Source organism: Schistocerca americana, chromosome 8 (genome assembly GCF_021461395.2).
Source record: "Schistocerca americana isolate TAMUIC-IGC-003095 chromosome 8, iqSchAmer2.1, whole genome shotgun sequence".
NCBI lineage: Eukaryota > Metazoa > Arthropoda > Insecta > Orthoptera > Acrididae > Schistocerca > Schistocerca americana.
Window position 1 is genome coordinate 144020202 of NC_060126.1, and position 13992 is coordinate 144034193.

The 13992-nt window shown below is 39.9% G+C and overlaps 1 protein-coding gene and 1 non-coding gene across 2 annotated transcripts in view; one reads left to right on the plus strand and one right to left on the minus strand.

Annotated features, from left to right (window-relative positions):
* Positions 1–13992, plus strand: part of LOC124545632 — a 602686-nt gene that overhangs the window by 227569 nt on the left and 361125 nt on the right. The gene's annotated exons all lie outside the window — the stretch shown is intronic.
* Positions 13402–13483, minus strand: Trnas-aga. The gene has a single exon. It is a non-coding gene; the product is annotated as a tRNA-Ser (tRNA).

Genomic DNA, 13992 nt, shown 5'->3' on the forward strand with positions numbered 1-13992 from the left:
TTTCTGTAGATATTTTATCATCACACTCCCTCCATACTTCAAATCTTCCATTCGTATGTTCACTGGTCATGTCGGTTTATTTTTTAATTATACAGCGCTGTTTTGACATCCTCCATTACTTGTGTATTTTTTCTTCTGAGATCTTACATTATTGTTCTCCTTTGTGGTCAACCATTTTCCTGCAATATCCTTGGATGATGTCCTACCCATTCTTGTATCCATTAATGTATCATTTATTTCCGGGGCAGAGGTGCATTGGTACTCTTCAAATGGGCCTTTCTGCAATTGCTCGAAGTTAGTTATAAATGATCGGTTTCCCGCAATTTATGCGTTAGACCGAATGTGTAATTCCATCCAAATGATTTGCACATCACTGTCAATTAGGCCGACCAGAGTGGCCGAGCGGTTCTAGGCGCTTGTCTGGAACCACGCGACCGCTACGGTCGCAGGTTCGAATCCTGCCTCGGGCATGGATGTGTGTGATGTCCTTAGGTTAGTTAGGTTTAAGTAGTTCTAAGTTCTAGTGCTGAGAGCCATTTGAACCACTGTCAATTTGATGTTGCAAGTGCCAGGCCATTTAACACTTATGGTTTTCGAAATGGTGCCGTACTGTTTTAGGTAAAGCGCTATCGCCTCATTTGGAGATTCGATATATACATTTTAAACTGTTATATTCCGGATACTGTAACCTCCATGCGCTACAGAGAAACGGTACAAATAGATCCGTAAAGGTGCTTGAATATCCTAGTATTGTCAACGGCTGTCTAGAGTTTGCCGCAATTTTCAACATTTTTAAACTCAATGACAGAATGAGACCCAGGTAAATACGTAGTGTATCATTCTACAAATCCGAGTAACTCAAAGATAGGCAGTCAGCAAGCATTTGCGCTGCCGCCGATAACTCTGCCCCAATTGCTCGACGGAACGGTGCGCAGAGACATGTTGGAGCCAGAGCCAGTCTGACACACAATTTAGAATTGAACTGTTGCTACATGATATACATTTTTCAATATTTTCCATAACTATCCGAAAAATTCAAGACCTTGACGTTGGTAACCCGAAAGTTCATTAACGGCGCTGCCGCCACGTTCATTCTGCTCTGTGACTCGCACCTATAATGGAAAAATATCAGTTGTTAATTCACTTCATTAAAGTTATGACTTTACTATTATCAAATCAATGTATAATCATCAAAATTTGAGGAGCGATTTAGTTTGCTCAAGGTTCGCATTTCATTAGCCATTTAACGACAGCTGTGTTGTCAGATAGTTAAAATTTGGTTAACATTACATAACTGTCTTATTCCTTTATCATTGTCAGTTTTAGCCATAATAGCAGATGAGGCCATAAAAATTTTCGCAGTCTGTAGGACTCCAACCTACGCTCCCAAAGGGGATACTTCTCGTCAGAGGCCGTCACCACTTTCTTTTTAGCATATCAAATAGGTTTGTCACCGTAGAGTACAAAATAACGCCATGTACTACAAAACATTCAGTAGCACAAAACATACATATCAACTGTATCGTGGCAAGAATATAAGAGTACAGTATTAATATTCAATCATTCACATATTACTCATTTTGTCTTTATGAATAATCATAATCGTCTCATGGCACGTCATGGCTTCGGGCTGCTCCTTGCGATAATGAAGATCGCGCTCGTAAAGATTCAATCCGATAAAGGAGAAATCCCATGCCGCACGAAGAGCAAACGTTAACTTGTTTGTCAATTGTCCTTCCGAGCTGTAGCTATACAAATGTTTCCTGCGGGCCGGATTCGAACGAGCGACCTATGGATTTCTGAAACAGAATCTCTACAGTTACATAAATTCTTCAAGTCTTTAGTTCGAGTTTTAATCCCTTTCTGAGTACTTCCAGTGCCACCTGACTAGTGTGTGAGGTACGACATTTCAGGGTTCTGCTGAGGCTTTTGCGGCTACCGTAGCAGCCTTGGGGCCAACGAAGACCCCACCGTCCTTCGCCCCCAGCAAGTATCCTGCTGAGATTTTGTTAGAAAACGAATATTTGCATACTTGGAAATACACGTTTTATTAGGTACCGGTTCAACACAAAACGCGTACAACAACAAGAACGTACAGAGAAACCACACACAGATGCCTATTACCAACCACTGAACATAAAATATTGTCTTTAGTTATTAAGTAAGATGTAAAATACATTAACACTCTCCTTTATTTAATAACTTGCGAAGTCCAATCTTATTACATAAATACTGATACCTAATGGAAAACAATGGCTTTGTTAGTATATCAGCAAGTCGTTCTTCAGTTTCTACTTTCGCAACTGTGATTTCACCAGCACTAACAAGTTGAACAAAGAAACGTCTTATACGAATATGCTTCGTTCTTCGGTGAAACTCTGGATTCTGGGCAAGCAAGATAGCAGCTTCGTTGTCAACCTGCAGAACTGGTGTTGCCTCCAATTGATCCAATTCTGTCAGAAGCTTCTTGATCCAGACAATTGCCTTACCATCTTCACTTGCAGCCACAACCTGAGCTTCAGTTGTGGATAAGACAACAGAAGATCGCCTTTGACTAAGCCAGGAGATAGGTGTCCCAGAATACAGACGAAGGACACCTGACGTTGAGCGCCCAGAGCCAAGGTCACCACTATGGTCAGCATCAGTATAACTCTCTTAAACCTGCTTCATAGAATTATTTTTATACTATAGAAGTCCATAATTTGCTGTACCTCTCAGGTATCTTAATATTCTTTTAACTTTCACTACATCACGATCTGTTGGTTTTTCAAGATTTCTTGATACAACACTGACAGCATATGCAATGTCAGGACGTGTCCCACCCATCAGAACCATCAGTGCTCCAACATCTTGCCTGTAGGGAAATTCAGAGTTGCAACGACTTTCTTCTCTTCTGCATCATCGTCCTTTATAATGGGTGTAGTCACAGCCTTGCAGTTCATGTTGAAACGCTCTAGTATTTTCTCTGTGTAATGAGTTTGACTTACACATACAGTTCCACGTTCTTGTTGGTCAATTTCCAGACCTAAGAAAAATGATGCAGGCACTGAAGTAGTTTTGAACTCTTCTCTTAAATCACTGCCGATGTCTTCAAGTTCCTGTTCACTGTGAGCTGCAATCAGACCATCATCAACATAAAGCACAAGAAATATTTTCTTACAGCCTTGTCGTCTCATGAAAAGACAAGAATCAGGTTCACTACTCTGGAAACCAAGTTTAATGACATTATTACTGATCTTCTCATTCCAGCAATGTGGAGCCTATTTCAGTCCGTATAGACTTTTCTTCAGACCCATCATCACATCCTTCAGATTGTTGCATATAAATGGTGTCTTTTAAATCACCATAAAGGAAAGCAGTTGACACATCTATTTGTAAAAGTTTCATGCTCTCACTTGCAGCAACACTTTGTAGTGCTCGAATGGTGGACACACTAGCTTCAGGACTGAACGTCTGGTCATAGTCAATTTCTCTCTGCTGAGAATAATGCTTAATTACCAATCTTGCCTTGACTGAGCCATCAGCATTTGTTTTAACATTATACAATCATATATTAGGAATGGCCCTCTTTCCACACGGTAGCTCAACCAGATCCCATGTTTTATTTTCTCGAAGAGCTTTTATTTCAGAATCAATGGCTTCCTTCCAGAAATCGTTTTGAACAGACTTCGTGGCATCGCTGTATGTTTCAGGTTCCTGGAAAGATATTGAGAGATGTATTACATAATCATTAAATTTGTGTGGAGGTCTGAGGGTTAACCAATCACACAGATGTGGTAAAGCTTCTCCACTTGTGTTTTCCTGATCTTCCTCCTGAGGGTCTTCATCTACATCCAAGGAACTGCCATACTCTTCACTCTCACTATCAATACCATAATGAGATGCTGGATCCTGATGACTGAAAACATTCACTGGAAGAGTTTAACTTCTCTCACTCTTCAGTGGCCTCTCCTCAAAGATGACATCTCGTGACCTAATGAGTTTGCACATTTCTCCACAATAAATTCTGTAACCCTCATTTTGATCATATCCAGTAAGGACACGTTTCAGTGCTTTTCGGTCCATCTTCCTTCTCTGTTGTTTTGGAATATGAGCATAGCAGGTGGAGCCCATCACCCGCAGATGTTTCAGTCTTGGCTTCTTTCCATACCACAGTTGATATGGAGAAGTTCCTGGAATACTGGAAGGCCCTGTCCAGTTCAGAATGTAGGTTCCAATGTTCACCATCTCTGCACAAACTTTCTGTGGATGTTTCCATGAGCATGCATTATGGCTCTGGTAGTTTCCACAACTATGCAGTTCTCTTTTTCACTACACCAATTTTGTTCCGAAGTGTATGGCATTGTGAGGTTTTGAATTATACCCTCTTTGTGAAAAATTTCCTTTTCTTGTTTGTCGTCAAATTCTGTCTCATTATCACTCAGACGTTCCTTGATGGTATGTCCAGCAGCTTTTGCTTCAGCTGTGAACTGCCTTAACTTTTCTGCAACTCCAGACCTTTCCTGTATGCAGTGTTGCCATAAACTTTGTACAAATATCTTTGAAAAGAACAAAATACCGGTGCCCTGACACAGAAGGTACTTGAAACGGACCACATATATCAGTGTGAATAAGCTCACCTGGTTCTGCGGTCCTCTTTCTGGTGCCAAATAGTAAACGGTGAGCCTTGCCATAAATACAGCCTTCACAAAATTCACTGTCCATTTCCACCTCAATATTTAACTCGCTACGAAGTACAGACTTCACATGCTGCTTTTTCTGGTGTACAAATCTTTCATGATAAAGATGCGACATATTGTCTCTGCTAGTGGTAATAACTTCACTGAGGGCGCCAGGTTTCACATTTCTTACAGCAAGTTTAAAAAGGCCTCAAAAGCGATCACAGACACCAGCCAATCTAGTGACATTATCAATCTTAAGATGACAAATTACTGCAGTTGATATGAATTTACTTTCTGGATGTTTATCCTGCGCTGCAAGAACAGAGAATAGATTCTTGTGAATCTGAGGTACATACCATACATCTGTCAATGTAATTCTATTCGATTTTCCTCCAACTGCTGCTTCAATGTCTATTCCAATTGCTTCAATTATGTCACCATTAGCTGTAGTAACAGTGTTTTGTTCGAAAAGGCTGAAATGTCTTGAAATAATTCCTATCATTTGCAATATGAGTTGTTGCACCATTGTCTATATACCAGTCCTCATTTCTACATTCAGAGTTCATCACAGAAGATGTCACAGCAAGACGTAGCATGTCTGTAGCTGGTTTTGGAGGTTTGCCATCAGCTGCCCACTTTCTGCACACTTTAATTGTATGGTTGGACTCCTTGCAGTAATTACGTATTTCTTTTTCTTCTTTCTCTCCATTGGATTTACTTGCTGAAATGACACCCTTGATGAGTCTGTAGTGAGTGCTTCTTGTTTACTAACATCACCCCCCTTTGTACTCAAAGCTTTTTCATATGCACACACTAGATGTTAAATTATCAATTGTTCTGTCATCTCTAGACATTAGCATTCAATTACATTTAAACGAAAAATAGTCTTCTGGTAGTGTACCTAATATTTTACAAATCAAAAACAAATTAGGCATTTCTGAATTATTTACGATATCTTTAGCCATATCCTGTTTCAATTCACTCCACAAATTTTTCAGTTTGGAAATGTGTCGCAATATCGTCTTCAGGAGCCTTTTTGTGTCTTCAGAGACACCATCAAATATTTTGTGTAATCCTATCCACACTTCACACGCTGTATTTATCCGCATTTTTTTCTGCAAAGTTCCTTCCAACGTATTTGTAGTCGAAACAAGTAGAGCGTTGTCCGCTTTGTTAAAAGCTTCCAATGCACTTTTGTAGATCGCCCTTTGCTCAACGGTAGCACTTTCTGAAAGAATACTAGGTTTCACTAACCTGCCTGCCACATCAAGTGTACCAGGAATTCCTCGCAGACAAATACTCATTTTGTATTTCCTGGTGTTCCAATATGCTTTGCATTCCACAAGTACGATGTCGACAATTCTCGTTGAATCCATCGTTGGTAGCGTGGAATGAACAACTTCAAAAATTTTAAAAACCTTTTGCACTGAGTTACGTTATTATTTTCGTACAAGTGTCCTTTTAACACGCACCTGAGCCCGTAACCTGCTGAGATTTTGTTAGAAAACGAATATTTGCATACTTGGAAATACACATCGTTGATTAGTACTGGTTCAACACAAAGCATATACAACAACATACAGAGAAACCACACACAGGTGCGCATTACCAACCACTGAACATAAAATACTGACTTTAGTTATTAAAGAACACCAAAGATGAAAAATACATTAATATATCCCCTACTTGTTGCCATCACCCCTACAAGTTCCATAACGATATATCGAGCACGTACATGTCTATCGTACACCCGACTTTTGGAAATGGACGTTTAGCGTATTCCCAAACTGTTCTTTGTGATATTTTAATAAGTGTGTGCGGAAAGACTTTTTCGATAAAAGGTTGGAAATCCAGTAGGCTGTCATCTCCTTTCTTATTAATAATATAATTGACATAATTCTCGAAAAGCCACCTTATGGCATTGTTTTTCGTTTAGGGATAAGCTACCTGATCCGGATCCAACGAGTCAGAGATTTCTACATATTTACTATCAGTTCGTTTTAGCGAAGCTATTTTTCGTTTGAGGTCCTTCCACATATCTAAAGAGCGATCACATGTAAATTGTGTGAGAGTGTGTCAACAAGAAGGCATTTTTGACAGATTTGTGTCACATAAACCAGTAATATAAAGTATCTCATTTGTACTTACAACATTATTGACGACTCTGTACCCAGAGTCCTTCACTTCACTTGATAATACATTTGTAGCGAGGTTTTTCCAGAGTATCTTCCAATTCTTATATGGCTGTTTCTGTTCAATTTTGTTCCGTTTCATGTTCTGCATTATAACTTCTACGATCGTATGGTTGGTTGCATCTGACTTGTATCTTCGCTTGATTCTGATGTAACTGAGGTCTATTTAAAATTGTCATACATATTTTAATTTAGGATTGATAGGTGTGATATTCGTCAGCAGATCGAGGCTGCTGAGCTCTGGTCACTTTCAATAGTGCAGCAGTGATGGTGTCCAGATTGTTTTCAGTGCACTCTAAATTTCTCTCTAATACCAAATGTTATTTTTTTGTGAGTATCTATAAGACCTAGGGCTTCTCCGCCTATCTGTAGTGTTAAAACGCTAGATGGGACACGGAATGGTTGCCCTTGCCATATATAACCACATACTTCAGTCATTATCGTCTTCACTAACTCTGTGCAGATTGGCAAACATTGTCCTAAATAAAGTGCTTTTGCCAGAAGGGATATATTTACATGTTGAACCTTTTGCAGAAAGCTCAGGTTTCTGCATCTTTTTTGTAGAGTGGCTGATCTAATATTACATAACATTGTCTTCCAATTTATGACACTCATTTTAAGAGGACACTCATGGAAGATGATGCCTAGGGATGAGTGTTCCTCCGTGGTTTTTTTTAATTTTTTTTGTCCAGTCTAACTTCATCTATGCAAAACCTCCAAAGTTTAGCAAGAAACTTTTGGTCTTATTGATCATTGCTCCTGAGGCCTGATGGTATTGGTCCATTTCAGTTTTGAAACACTCAGATCTTTTCTCCTGATTAACACACGAAAGTCGGTCAGCATAGGCATTTGTAACTTTTTAGTGCCGATAACAGTGATGCCTTCCAAGTCACTGTGTAACTTCCTTAACAATGGGGCTAACGCTATCACAAAGGTCAACAATCATTGTGAAACGCCTCTTTGAATGTTGGTTTGTTTTGTGTACCGGCCATTAATAAATATTTTCGTCGAAATCTCTCATCATACTCGTATTTCCCATTATGTGCAGGAATCTCTTTGAAAAACCCATTTTAAACAATGTCTTGAAGTATTTATGACTCACACGGTCAAACGCCTTTGCGAAATCGTTATATACTAAGGGCTCCTTTCAAGTTTATCGTAGATAAAATGGCGATAATCTCTCTATACTCGCTTACAGTTGCAATGATACTGCAGCCTGGTAGGCAGATTTGGTCTCTAGTTATGTATGCTTCAGAACGGTCGTGACACGTGATTTGATGCCACGGGCTGTCCACTTATAGTCGACGTTCAGCAGGCATATTGGGCATGTTTTATTGTTATCTTTGGTACCCTTCCATTTATGAATAAGGATTGTAAGACTTTCTTTAAAATCTCTGGGATTGGCTCTCCATTTAATATTTCATTTACAATATATGTAAATTTTCCACCGACAATGAGCCAGAATTTTCTATAAAATTCAACAGGCAAACCGTCTGGACTAGATGTTTTCTTCGAAGCTGTAGCAATTACTATGTCAAATAGATCTTCACTTGCAAAGCATGTCACAACATCCGGTTTTCTTCTGGCGAGAGACACTCACTGATCCCTTCAAGCAGCTCGTCTACAGAGTGCTCCTTGTAAGCAGTTTCACTGTATAGTTCGAAGAAGAAAAGGGGTATCCCACTGATTATGTCATTTTGCTCTTCCAACAACACATTGTCTACAAAGATCATTTTGTCGATGAAAGACTTCCGCATACTCCGCGGGAGCCTCAACAGGGTCGTTCTGGGCTTAGACTCAATTTTGTTGGATCTTCGAGCTGTTTTCGTTTTGAAGGTATCAGTTTCGCTTTGATCCTTATAATTTCCATGTAGTGTGCAGTGGAATCCTAAAGCTTATTGTAGAGCTCCCCGAGACACACATAGTGAAATTCTATCATGTTTCTTAACTGAGCCCATAACTACCATACTTAATCACTGCAGATATTAACTACTTCTTTGCGCATGATGTCTACGAGGCAATATTAGTGTTGTGTCTAGGACGAACTCAGAGACGTGCACCCCTACTGATTCTTATGCATTCTTCTAACTTGTCGTCGAGTATACTCGCATTCAGCTTCCAATGACTACACCCCCAAGTATATTTTCTGTTTGCTCAGTTTAGTACAACATTTCACCGCACAGTTATCTGTAAAACTAGCTGGAATTAGATCAGCAGAAGAAACATTTCGTTCTAGATTATGTGTTACATATATTCTGTCCAGACGGCTTGCTACCAACACGTTGGTGAGAAGTGTAAACTTGACAGTAGATAACGAGTTCCCAAACATCCTTCATTTGGAGACTTGAAATCAGTGGTCACGAGAAAAATTCAAATTTGGTGTCCGGTCCTTGTCACTAAGTACACAGTTCCAATCTCCACCTATTATGTATTCAGCATCATTCGGCCCATTCCTGTTTGGATTATCATCAGATGGAGCATAAATATTAATAAATTTCAAATAAAAAATCTGACAACTAATCCTCTTCCTGATTCGAAATATTTTACATTTGTAACAAGTATGCCTTCCCTAACTAAAAAATCTGTCTCTCATGAATTTTCGGTTGCCACATTTAAGGTATCTTGATAGCATGGAATGCGAAGATCCTTAAAATTTGCTTCATGGTGACATAGGAGAGAGATCGCTGAACTGACATTCGCACAACTGAGTCAGACGGAGGGCGATTCTTTCCTGAAGGAACTTCAGATGCTGCACCTTCTACGCCTACGACATCTGACGGCACCGTTATACTCATCATGGCCTGCATCGGAACATCCTCTTCTTCAGTGTCATTTGTCCAGTCCATGATATGATACACTTGCGGTTAAGTTTACATGATTATCTTGATTCCTTCATCATTGTCACTTCTAGCTGTAATACCAGATGATGACGCAATAAAAATTTTCGCAATCGGTAGGACTCGTACCCGCGCTACCAGAGGGAATCTGATTTCTAGTCAGACACCTTAACCACTTTTTGTTTTTAATTCAGAAATAGTTACAACAACATTATGAGATTACTTATTACAGTGACATAGGCCAAAAGAATCTACATTACTGGAAGCCTTTGCGAAAACAAAACATTTCTTGAAAGTGATGTTCGTCGTTTGATCGTATGTTTTCCGTAGATTTTTTCTGATTGACAATCATATGTTATTTGCAGTTCCACAGACAAATTGATGTTCATCTGTGCCCATCAGGTCACAAGTGGTACACAAAGGGGAATCCGCCAGATGAATGGAATGTGGTCAAGAGTTCATTGGAAATTTCCTATTCATAAAATAATACCACAATGATCACACTTTTGTTGGTAAATACGGCTGGTGTGTGTTCCTCCAGATGATATGCCAAGAGTGACTGACGTATTTTTGTTCTATAATGTTCTTGGTCTGAAAGTTCATTAAGTTTTGGTAGATTTTCTTGACTTTGATGACATCTTTCTCGGGTGTTCTCAGTTTAATGTAGCTATATTCTACGAATAAATATTCTAGGTGGTCAAGTTCATTTGGGATGTGGTGACGTCAATTGGGGCGTCCTGGCTGGCCGGCGCTATTTCTTTTAAGAGAAATATGGGCAACACTACTGACTGACCGCTTCCACAGTTTATATGTTTTACAGACGTACAGTGCTTGTGCTTTACTGTACATGTCAGTAAGATTCAATCCACCGTTGTCAGTCGGTAGAGTCAACGTTTGGTATTTGACTCTGAAGATGTGGCCACAGCTGACGAAGTGGCCAAAAGCAGCCAAATCCTGTTTGCCACTTCCCTCAGCATTGGCAGGGCTTGCGCCACGTAATTTATTTTAGAGGATAATTAGATGTTCACGAGAGCTACTCTTTGCTCATCAAGAGTACGAAGATTGTGCTGACGTACACATGCACGGATGGTGGTGAGGATTCTTGCGTAATTAACTGCGATGGTCTGCCGGATATTCCTTGTATATTCCACCCTAAGACACGTCATGGTGACAGTTTCCTTTATTGGTCCATGAATGGGAACTCCTAACCCACTTCGAATATTCATTAAGCCAAACTTATTTCTATTCAGATTCGCACCAGATACTAGTTCATATTTGTTTATTATTTCGAGTGCTTTCTGTATCTAGCCGTTGTCTTTGACAATAAATGCAACGTCATCGGCATATGCCCTGCAGACAATCCTACGGCCGCGTGTAGCGAGTCCTTGGTTGTGGCTCAGGCAAAAAAGTAATGGCTCGATTGCTATTGCAAGGAGTAGTAGACATCGGGCAACTTTGTCGCAGCGAACTTTTCATTGCAATGGGCCTAGTATATTGACCGTTTACCATAATTGTCGGTGTTGACTTCTGCAGAAGATTTGTAATAATGTCGATAAAATATTGAGAAAGTTCATGGCACACATGGTGTGAAAAAGATAAGCACGATCGACTCTATCGCGCGCTTTCTCAAAGTCCAATGATACGATGGCGCACTTTGTTTTACAGGCTGCAGCAATGGAAATGGTATCTCTGTAGTCGCACAGTGTGTGGTAGATGGACCTGTCTTTTCCTGCGCTCGATTGATATGATTCAGTGACTGTGTTCAGTACTGATTTTCATCTTTCATTTATGATGCGGGTAAATATTTTATAGTCAGATTTTAGGAGAGTGATAGGCCTGAAACGTGTTACCGAGTTTCCTGCAGGATGTTTCGGGATCAAAACCATGGTTCCTTCTAGGAAGTCGTGTGGGACGCCATTTGCGGAATTCTTTAGTTCGTTATAGATACACGTTAATTTGAGAATCAACTGCCTTCTGAACATTTGATAAAACTCCGCCGGAATGCCGTCAGGTCCAGGAGACTGTTTTTCGGGCTTCGTGTTATAGCGTCTGCAACTTCTTCTTCCGTAATTTGAGTTAACAGGTTTTTTGCTTCTACCAGGTTGAGCCTGCGTGTTAATTCCGTCATGAAGTCATTGTCCACCGGGATGTCCGTTATCGTATTGCCTAATAACTATGAAGTATTTGTGAATTTAATTCTTGATGTCGCTATGCTGAGTCAGTAATCTGTCGACAGAATATCTTAGTTCGCTTATTATTTTCCTAATTGCCCCTTCCTCACATTGATCACATGATATATGTATGTTTGTTCTCCTTGCTCTTAATTGATGAGCTTCCAGCTGTTTCCATTTCAATCCGTTTCAGAGTGTACACAAGAAAAATTGAAATTTGGTGTCTGGTCCTTGTCACGAAGTACACAGTTCCAATCTCCACCTATTACGTATTCGGCATCATCTGGCCCAGTCCTGTTTGGAATTACTACCAGCTGGAGCATAAATATTAATAAATGTCAAAAATCTGACAGCTTGATTCTAAATATTTTACAGTTGCAACAGGTATGCCGTCTGTAACTAAAAAAGCTGTCGGACATGAATTTTCGGCGCCACATTTAAGATCTCTTGATAGCCTGGAATGCGAAGATCCGTAAGATTTACTTCTTGTAACAATGCCACATCCGTGTCTGATTCACATAGGAACTCCTTCAAAGCACTAACTTTCGCCAGAGATTGTATTCTACTGATATTTAAGATTGTTATACTATACATCTGATCCATGGTTTTAGAGGATGAGGGGAATAAATTCTCAGTAATAATGCAAATATCCATGATTCAAATTACAACGGGTACTTCATGTTGACATGTCAGGGAGAACGCTGAACTGACATTCGCACAACTGAGTCAGTCAGGCAGAGGGCTATTCTTTCCTGAAATGCCTTCTACGCCTACGATGCCTGCCGGCACCGTTGTACTCGCCGTGGCCTGCATCATAACATCCTCTCCTTCAATATCATTTGCCCAGTCCATATTATGGTCCACTTCGTCACTTTTACATTTCCTCGTCACACGTTTTGCTGGGATCACGGTTATAGCGATTGCTCCTTCGTTTGTTCGTCCTTCACGAGTTTGTTGCAGTTTTCAGCACCTTTAAACTCGATGACAGAATGAAATCCAGTTGAATACATAATGTACCATATTCTACAAATCCGAGTTCTTCAAAGATAGGCAGTCAGCGGGCATCTGCGCTTCCGCCGGTAACTCTGCACCACTCACTGGTCGGAGCGGTTCGCAGGGACGTGTTTGAGCCCAAATCACACAGACACATACATTAGAACTGAACTGTTGCTTAATGATCTATACTTTTCAGTATTTTCAAGAACTATCCGAAAACTGCAAGTCCTTGACGTTGATAACCAGAAAATCCATCAACGGCGCTGCCGCTTCTAGTTCGTTCCGCCCAGTGGCTCACTCGCAGCTATAATGGAAAAATATCACTGTTGTTAATTCACTTTAGTACAGTTATATATCACTTTACTATTATCAAATCAAAAAAGTGTAAAATTATAAAAATATGAGGAGCGATTTAGTTTGTTCAAGTTTAAGTAGCTACAAACGTCGGCTGTTGTCAGATTGTTAAAATTTGGTTAACTGTGTTGATTCCTTTATCATTGTCGCTTTTAGCCATAATACCAAATGATGACGCGACAAAAATTTTCGCAGTCGGTAGGACTCGAACCTACGCTCCCAGAGGGAATCTGATTTCTAGTCAGACGCCTTAACCACTCGGCCACGACTGCCACACAGCAGCTACTGCTTCAGTTTAGAAATTGTAGTACGGTGGTTGCTTAATTTGTAGTACGGTGGTTGCTTCTTTCATTATGTAAGATTTAACTGTTATTGAATACACTCATTATGCTGCTTATTATTTTCAGCGTTGCTGTGTGTCTGCTCCGTTAATCACTACTGTTGTCGATGGAATTTGCAGCTGTTCATGCCGGCGAGTGGAATACTTGTGGATTTGGTATTTAGCGGTTCTCCAAGACTACTTATTAGAAATGATGTGTGCTTCGTGGTAGCAAAAGTTCTTAGCGAGTTAATAATTATATCTATTCATGTTTCACGTAATTCCGTCATAAAAAATGTGTTAATGTTTAAGGAGAGCGCAAAATCCGTATAGCGTTGCAAAGTCATTTGCATTGTCAGAGGCTTCACTTGCACAAATAACTAACTTTTTAAAGTAATAGTAATAGAAGTTAGTGTTATTACAACTTTCGTGTTTTTCCTTAGTTTGGGTTTATACCTTACC